The sequence below is a fragment of the Acinonyx jubatus genome, chromosome C1, assembly GCF_027475565.1.
Source record: "Acinonyx jubatus isolate Ajub_Pintada_27869175 chromosome C1, VMU_Ajub_asm_v1.0, whole genome shotgun sequence".
NCBI classification, from domain to species: domain Eukaryota; kingdom Metazoa; phylum Chordata; class Mammalia; order Carnivora; family Felidae; genus Acinonyx; species Acinonyx jubatus.
This window is the reverse complement of record NC_069381.1, coordinates 99,997,858-100,005,733: the sequence shown is the minus strand read 5'-3', so window position 1 is coordinate 100,005,733 and position 7,876 is coordinate 99,997,858.

Sequence of the window (7,876 nt, the reverse complement as noted above, 5' to 3'; positions counted from 1 at the left end):
TGGGTGTAGAGTGTGTATCTTACCCCCCTCAAGGCACTTTATTTTGATGTTTCACCCCAATGGTGTCATCCTTTATCTGGAATCCTTGGCTTTTGTGAAGGTATTCTCGTGTGCAGGTAGTTCGTTGTTCATATTGATGTTCCTGGGGGAGGACGAGTGCTAGAAATTTCTGCAGTCATTTTGCTCACGTCACACCGACGGTATATATCTTGAAGTTAGGTAGCAATGTTCTTTAACTTTTTCTTTTGTAAGAGTGCTTTGGATAGCTTCTTTGCTTTCGCAAATGAATTTTAAAAGCAGATCATCAAATTTTGCAAAAGGGTGGTGGGATTTTTGATGACAATTGCGTGGACTCCTAATACAAATTAGAGGATAGTGGACAGTATTCGTGTGGTTTATCGCTCCAAGAACTCCGTTAGTTCCTCAGTTTCTTTCAGCAGTCTTTCAGTTTTTTATGTAAAAGGCTTGCATATCTTTTGTTAAATTCATTTCATAGTATTTTGTTTTTTGATGCTATTTAAATGGAATTTTTATTAATTATCAACAATTGTTTTGCTCTATATAATAATATTTTTTATTTTTTTGTTGTATAAAAATTACATTTTTTTTTTTTGTAAATTAATTTTGTAGCCTGTGACCTTGCATAGTTTACTTATTCATTCTGGTAGTTGTTTTGTGAATTCTTTAGGGTTTTCTATGTAAACAAACATGTCATCTGTAAATGGAGATAGTTTTACTGTTTTATTCTGATACTATGCCTACATTTTCTTTTTTGCCTTAATGAAATAGCTGGGATCTCTAGAATCATGTTGAATAGAAGTGATGAGATTGAATATCTGGACTTTTTCTCAAGCTTATGTGAAAGTGTTCACAGTTCACCATTAAGTGTGATTCTAGGTGTACATTTTAGAAGATATTCTTCATCGCTTTGAGGAATCTGACTTTCATTCTTAATTTGCTGAGATGTTTTTGTTTTGCTTTTAAAGTCACGAATGGATATTGAATTGTTTCAAGTGCTTTTTCTTCATCCCTTGAAGTGATACCATTTTTTTTTTTTTCCTGTTAATGTGATGAATTACTCCCATTTTCAAACCTTGCATTTCTGGGGTAGCCCTACCTGGTATTTCATGGTAAACAACTTTTTATATTGCCAGATTCAATTTGCTATTACTTAAGTATTTATCATTAGAAATGTTTATAATTTTTGTAGAAACATTGTCAACTCTTGGTATTAGGATTATGCTGGCTTTATAAAACAAATCAGAGTGTTTCTTTTATACTCTGAGTTTTGTAAGATGGGTGTTATTTTGTCCTTAAATGTAGAATTTACCAATGAAATAATTGGGCCTGAAATTTTCTTTGTGAGAAGGTTTTTGATAATAAATACAAGGTTATTCCAATTTTCTAATTTTTGTGTCAGTCTTAGTATATTGACTTTTTCAAGAAATTTGTTGATTTTATTTATTATATTTGTTGGTACAAGTTATTAATAATCTCTTAACATATTCTCAGTGTGTTTAGGATTTATAGTGATAATCCCTCTTTTATTCTTCATGTTGGTAATTTGTGTTTTCTCTCAAATTTATTTTCTTGATCAGTCTAGCAAAGGGTTTTTCAGTCTTATTGTTTGAAAGAACCAACATTTGTCTTTGCCAATTTTCATGTTATTTTCTATTTTGTTGATTTCTGCCCTTTACTATATTCCCTTTCATTTTCTTATTAAAAATTTTTTTCTTCCTTTCTAGATTCTTGTGTGGAAGCTTGGAAGCTTAGATCATTGATTTTCTACTTTTCTTTTTATTTCTTTTTATTAAAAAAAATTTAATTCCTTATTTTTGAGAGTGAGAGAGAGACAGAGTGCAAGTGGGGGAGGGACAGACGGAGGGGGAGACACAGAATCCAAAGCAGGCTCTAGGCTCTGAGCTGTCAGCACGGAGCCTGACATGGGGCTTGAACTCATGAACTGCGAGTTCATGACCTGAGCCAAAGTCAGACACTTAACTAAGTCACCTAGGCACCCTTTACCTTTATATATATTTTAAACATAATGTTTAAAAATAAATTTCCCACTGAGCACTGATACATATTTTTGATATATTTTTCTTTGTTCAGTTTGAACTATTTTCTGTTTTCCCTGTGATTTCTTTTTTAACCCACAGACTATTTAGAAATGTGTTGTTATTTCCAACTATTGTGGTTGGTGTTTTTTTTTTTTTTTTTTTTTTTACTAGATAGCTTAGTTAATTGCTTGCTTGCTTCTTTCTTTCTTTCTTGGTTTTAAATTATTTAACTTCTAGTTAGTTAACATATAGTGTAATATTGGTTTCAGGAGTAGAATTTAGTGGTTCAACACTTACATGTAACACCCAGTGCTCATCACAATAAGCAACCTCCTTAATACCCATCACCCATTTAGCCCATCCCCCCCGCTCCCCTCTAACAACCTTCAGATTGTTCTGTATAGTTAAGAGTCTCTTTTATGGTTTGTCTCCCTTTTTTTTTTCTTCCCCTATGTTCATCTGTTTAGTTTCATAAATTCCACATATGAGTGAAATCATGTGGTATTTTTCTTTCTCTGACTGACTTATTCCATTTTGCTCCAGCTCCATCCACATCATTGCAAATGGCAAGATTTCATTCTTTTTGATGGCTAAATAATATTCTAGTGTGTGTGTGTGTGTGTATACACATATGCATACACCACATTTTCTTCATCCATTCTTCAGTCAGTGGACATTTGGGCTCTTTTCATAATTTGGCTATTGTTGATAATCCTGCTATAAATACTGGGACTTCATCAAAATAAAAAGCTTCTGCACTGCAAAGGAAACAATCAACAAAATTAAAAGGCAACCTACAAAATGAAAGAAGATATTTGCAAATGACATATCTGATAAAGGATTAGTATCCAAAATCTATAAAGAACTTATCAAACGCAACACCCCCAAAACAAATAATGCAGTTAAGAAATGGGCAGAAGACATGAATAGACACTTTTCCAAAGAAGATATTCAGATGGCTAATGGACACATGAAAAGATGCTCAACATCACTCATCATCAGGGAAATACAAATCAAAACTACAGTGAGATATCACCTCACACCTGTCAGAATGGCTAAACTTAGCACAGGAAACAACAGTTGTTGGTGAGGATGTGGAGAAAGAGAAACCCTCTTACACTGTTGGTGGGAATGCAAACTGGTGCAGCCACTCTGAAAAATAGTATGGAGGCTCCTCAAAAAGATAAAAATAGGACTACCCTATGACCCAGGAATTGCACTACTAAATATTTACCCAAAAGATACAAAAATATTGATTCAAATATGATCAGTATATTGATACATATGATTGGGGCACATGCACCCCAATGTTCATAGCAGTTATTGCTTTGTACTTAAATTCTTTTGTGGCCAGAGAACATATCCTGTATTATTTTAGTCCTTTGAAACTTATTGACACTTATTTTAGATCACAGCACATGCTCTCTATCTTGGTGAACATACTGTATGTAATTGAAAATAATATGTGTTCTATGGTTGTTGGGAGTAATGTTTTACAAATATCAATTAGGTCAAGATGAATAATAGTATTGTTGATTATCTATGCTTTTATTGACTGTCTGTTGATCTATAAATTGTTGAGAGAGGGGTGTTAGTATGGTTAACTATGACTGTGAAATTGTCTTTCTCTTCAGCTCTAAATTTTTTCGTGTATTTTGAAACCTTGGTATTAGCCATGTACATGTTTATGAGTGTTATATGGTTGAATTCACCCTCTTAGTATTATGAAATGTTTCTTTCTATTTCTGACAATACTCTTTATCTTGATGTCTATTTTTTGTTGATGTTAATATAGTGACTCCAGTCTTATGCTTACTATTTGCATGGTCTTTTTCATCCATTTACTTGTTTGGAGTTTCCATCTCTCTGCTAACATTACCCATCTGCTATTGTATGTTGCCTACATTTTTGATTAGAGCCCTTAATATATTGATCATAGTTACTTTAAATTCCCTTTTTGATAATTCCAGTATCTGTCATATCTGTCTGATTCTTATGATTGCTTTATCTCTTCACATTGTGTTTGTTCTTGCATTGTAGCATGACTTATAAATTTTTTGTTGAAAGCTGGATCTGTTGTAGATAATAAGAACTATGGTAAATAGACCTTCATTGTGAGGATTTACAGTAATCTAGAAGTTAGGATATTTAATGTTTTCTGTAGCTGTAGGTGGCAGAGGCTTCAGATTCCTCTAGTGTCCGTGTATTTGTCTCCCCTCTTGACTTTGAGCTTCCCTTAGTACTCCTCCTCAAAAAAAGTCAGTGTATGTGTCTTGTAGCTTTTCACCTGTAACCGGCTGTCATTGTACTAAAGCCCTATTATTGTGGTAAAGTGTGTGGAAGGGGGAGTGTTCTCTAATTATCTGGTTATATCTTAGTGTTTTAGTGAGCTTGTGTCTTGGGGCTGTGACCTTCAGATGTGTTTATCCAGTGATATAATGCTCCAAACCCCATTTTTATTCCCTTCCCTGGCTATAGTGTTCCCAATGTATTTCCAAGAGGTCTTGACCTATGTTGACTGTTATTTTTGTTGTTGTTGTTGTTGTTGTTGTTGTTGTTAAATGAGATAGGAAGTCTAGAGGTGGTTGGAGTTGGAGAAATGCTCTTATCCTAACTGAGATGTGACTCTGACAAAGTTATTTTTTCTGGAGAGTAGTCCTTTGTTATGAAATATTCCATGGGTATACTTCACACTGATTATTTTCTCTACCCTGCCAGAACGAGGAAGTAATCTTTCTTGGATCTTCTTTATAAGAACATTGTGGAATTCCTGGAGGCAAAGCCCATGAAAATGTGCCATGTCCAGGAGTTTCTTACTCTCAGGCTAGTCAACATTTGGTCTCCAGAAAAGTGTCAAAAAAACAAAACAAAACAAACCAAAAAAAACCCCACAGAGTTCCTACCAGTTTATAGCTTCAGCAGCTTCTGCCCTAGGTAATCAGATCTTGGCTGTGTCTCTTTGAATTTGTCTCTCCAGATTTTGGGGTGGTGGTTTGCTCTGCAATTTCATTTCTTTGATCAGCTCAAGAACAGTTGTTAACATTTAATATTTCAAACTTTTTTTCTTTTAAAGATCTGAGTGATGATTTCCAAGCTCTTTACATATCAGAGCTAAATAGAAGTCTTACATTCATTTACTTATTTTTATACTATGTATACATAGTATCCAGTGGGTCTTAGTTCTTTATGTATTCTGACAGTTTTTGTTTTTTAATTGTTGATATGGTTGTATTTAGGTCTACTACTTTACTCTTTGTGTTTTGTTTCTACCTTTTGGTGATTGTTTTCCTTCTTTTCTACCTGCTTTTAACTTTGACTAGTTTTTAGAATTCAATTTAACTTTGTTCTTTTTTTAGTTATACCATTTATATTAATTTTTATTGATTGCTCTAAGGATTTTAATAAACATCCATAAATTTATTTATTGAGGGAATAGAGGAAGATGGTGGCAGAGGGAGTAGGAGGACCCTAGGCTTGCCTTGTCCTGTGAATACAACTAGATAACTATCAAATCATCAAATGACCTGAAGACTGACAGAAAAACTCCACAACTAATGTGAGAGAAGAGGCCACATTGGAGAAGGTAGGAAATGCAGAGATGTGAATTAGGGAAGAAATGGATCTGAGCTGCTGTGGAGGGGAGGGGGCTGTGGTCATGGAGAACGGTGTGTTACAGAGGAGTACACAGGAATGCACATGGAGAATGTTTCCCCATAGCCATTGGTTTGGAAAATGAGAGGGGCTGAATTTCGTGAGTTCTTGCAACCAGCAGGGCTTAAAGCCTGGAGTTTTAAAGATCAGTGCACTTGGCTGGGATAGAACCCAGAGGGCACTGCACTGCTCTTGGAGAGAAGGCAGGCAGACAACCCAGAGGCATATGGCATGGAAACAGTGATCTGATGTGTTCCTGGGGCACACAGCAGGGAGATTATTTGGTCTTCTCAGAGCATGTCCCTCAGAGGCATCATTCATGGAGATGTCACTCCAGAAACAAAGGAGCTAGCTGGCCCCATTTCCCTCCCCTACCCCTCAGAATAAACACAGAGACACATGCAGGACACAGTGCAGCATGGACACTGGCTGCTTAACTTGCTTACACCATGCCTCACCACCCTGTGCTTTCATGGAACTGCTCTTCTCAGTCACACTTACCTCAGTCCCGGCACAGCAGAGCCCCTTCCCCTAGAAGTCCAGCACAAATACCTGCCCAAACCATGTCTCCTGACCAGAGGGTTTTGCAGGGGCTCAGTTCTGGTGGAGGTGGTGACAGGTCTCATTTCATGATAAGACCAAAGCACACCTGATTAAAACTTGACACATTCAGGCCAGGGACCAAACACTGCCCACAGCAGGCAAGGAAAGCCTCTGTAGATGACTAGCCTAAAGGACAGAGTAGCCAGAATACAACAGCAGAGTGCATGCAACATACACTGGAGGCACTCCCTGAAGTGCCAGGCCCTGAGCACTATAGGACCCGTTGAGAGATAAATGATAGAGAAGAAGGCAGAGACTTACGCAATATGAGAAGACAGAGGAATTTATCCCAAGTGAAAGAACGAAATGAGGCCATGCCCAAAGATATAAAAGAAACAGATATAAGTAGCATGGCCTGATGGAAAATTTAAAGCAATGATCATAAGGATACTCGTTGGACTTGAGAAAAGAATGGAAGACATCAGTGAGACCTGCACCACAGGTATAAAAGAATTAAAAAAGAATCAGTCACTCCCACCAGTAGTGCAAGAGAGCTCCCCTTCCTTGCCAACACCTGTTGTTTCTTGTGTTGTTAATTTCAGCCATTCTGACAGGTGTGAGGTGGTATCTCATCATGGTTTTGATTTGTATTTTCTTGATGCTGAGCAACATGAAGAGTGCAGTAAATGAGATTAAGAACATGCTGGATGCAATGAACAGAAGCCTGGAAGAAGCAGAGGAATTAATTAGTGACATAGAAAACAAAGTAATGGAAAGCAGTGAAGCTGAACAAAAGAAAGAATTGTGCAAAATGAGAATAAATTTAGGGAATTCAGTGAGTCCATCAAATGTAATAACATTTGTATTAGAGGAATCCCAGAAGAAGAGAGAAAAAGGGGCAGAAAATTTACTTGAAGAAGTAATAGCTCAAAATTTCCCTAATCTGGAGAAGGATACAGGCATCCAGCTCTAGGAGACACAGAAGACTCCCATCAAAATAAAAAAATGCAGGACCACACTAAGACATATTGTAATTAAATTTGGAAAACAGTGATACAGAAAAAAATCTTAAAAGCGACAAAAGAAGTCATTAATATATATTAGGGAAAACTTACAAGGCTAGCAAGAGATTTTTCAACAGAAACATAACATGCCAGAAAGGAGTGGCATGATATATTCAAAGTATTGAATGGGAAAAATTGTAGCCAAGAATACTCAATCCTGTAAGGCTATAATTCAGAACAGGAGAGAGTTCCCCAAATAAATGAAAACTGAAGGAGTTCAGGACTACTAAACCAACCCTGCAAGAAATATTAAAGGGGATTCTTTGAGTGCAAAGGAGAGTCTAAAAGTGATAGTATAAAGGCAAGAAATGCAAAAGTAATAAAAATGAATATTTCTATAAAAAGTTAGTCAAGGAACTCACAAAAAAGGATATACCTAACACACACACACACACATATGTATATATACATATACCTAAAACATGGGGAGGAGAGGAGAAAAGATTGGGTTCAATCTTAAATGACTATCAACTTAATATAGACTGCTATTTGCAGAAGAGGTTATATACAAACCTAATGGTAAGTGTAAATATAAAAAAACCACTCATAACATGCAAA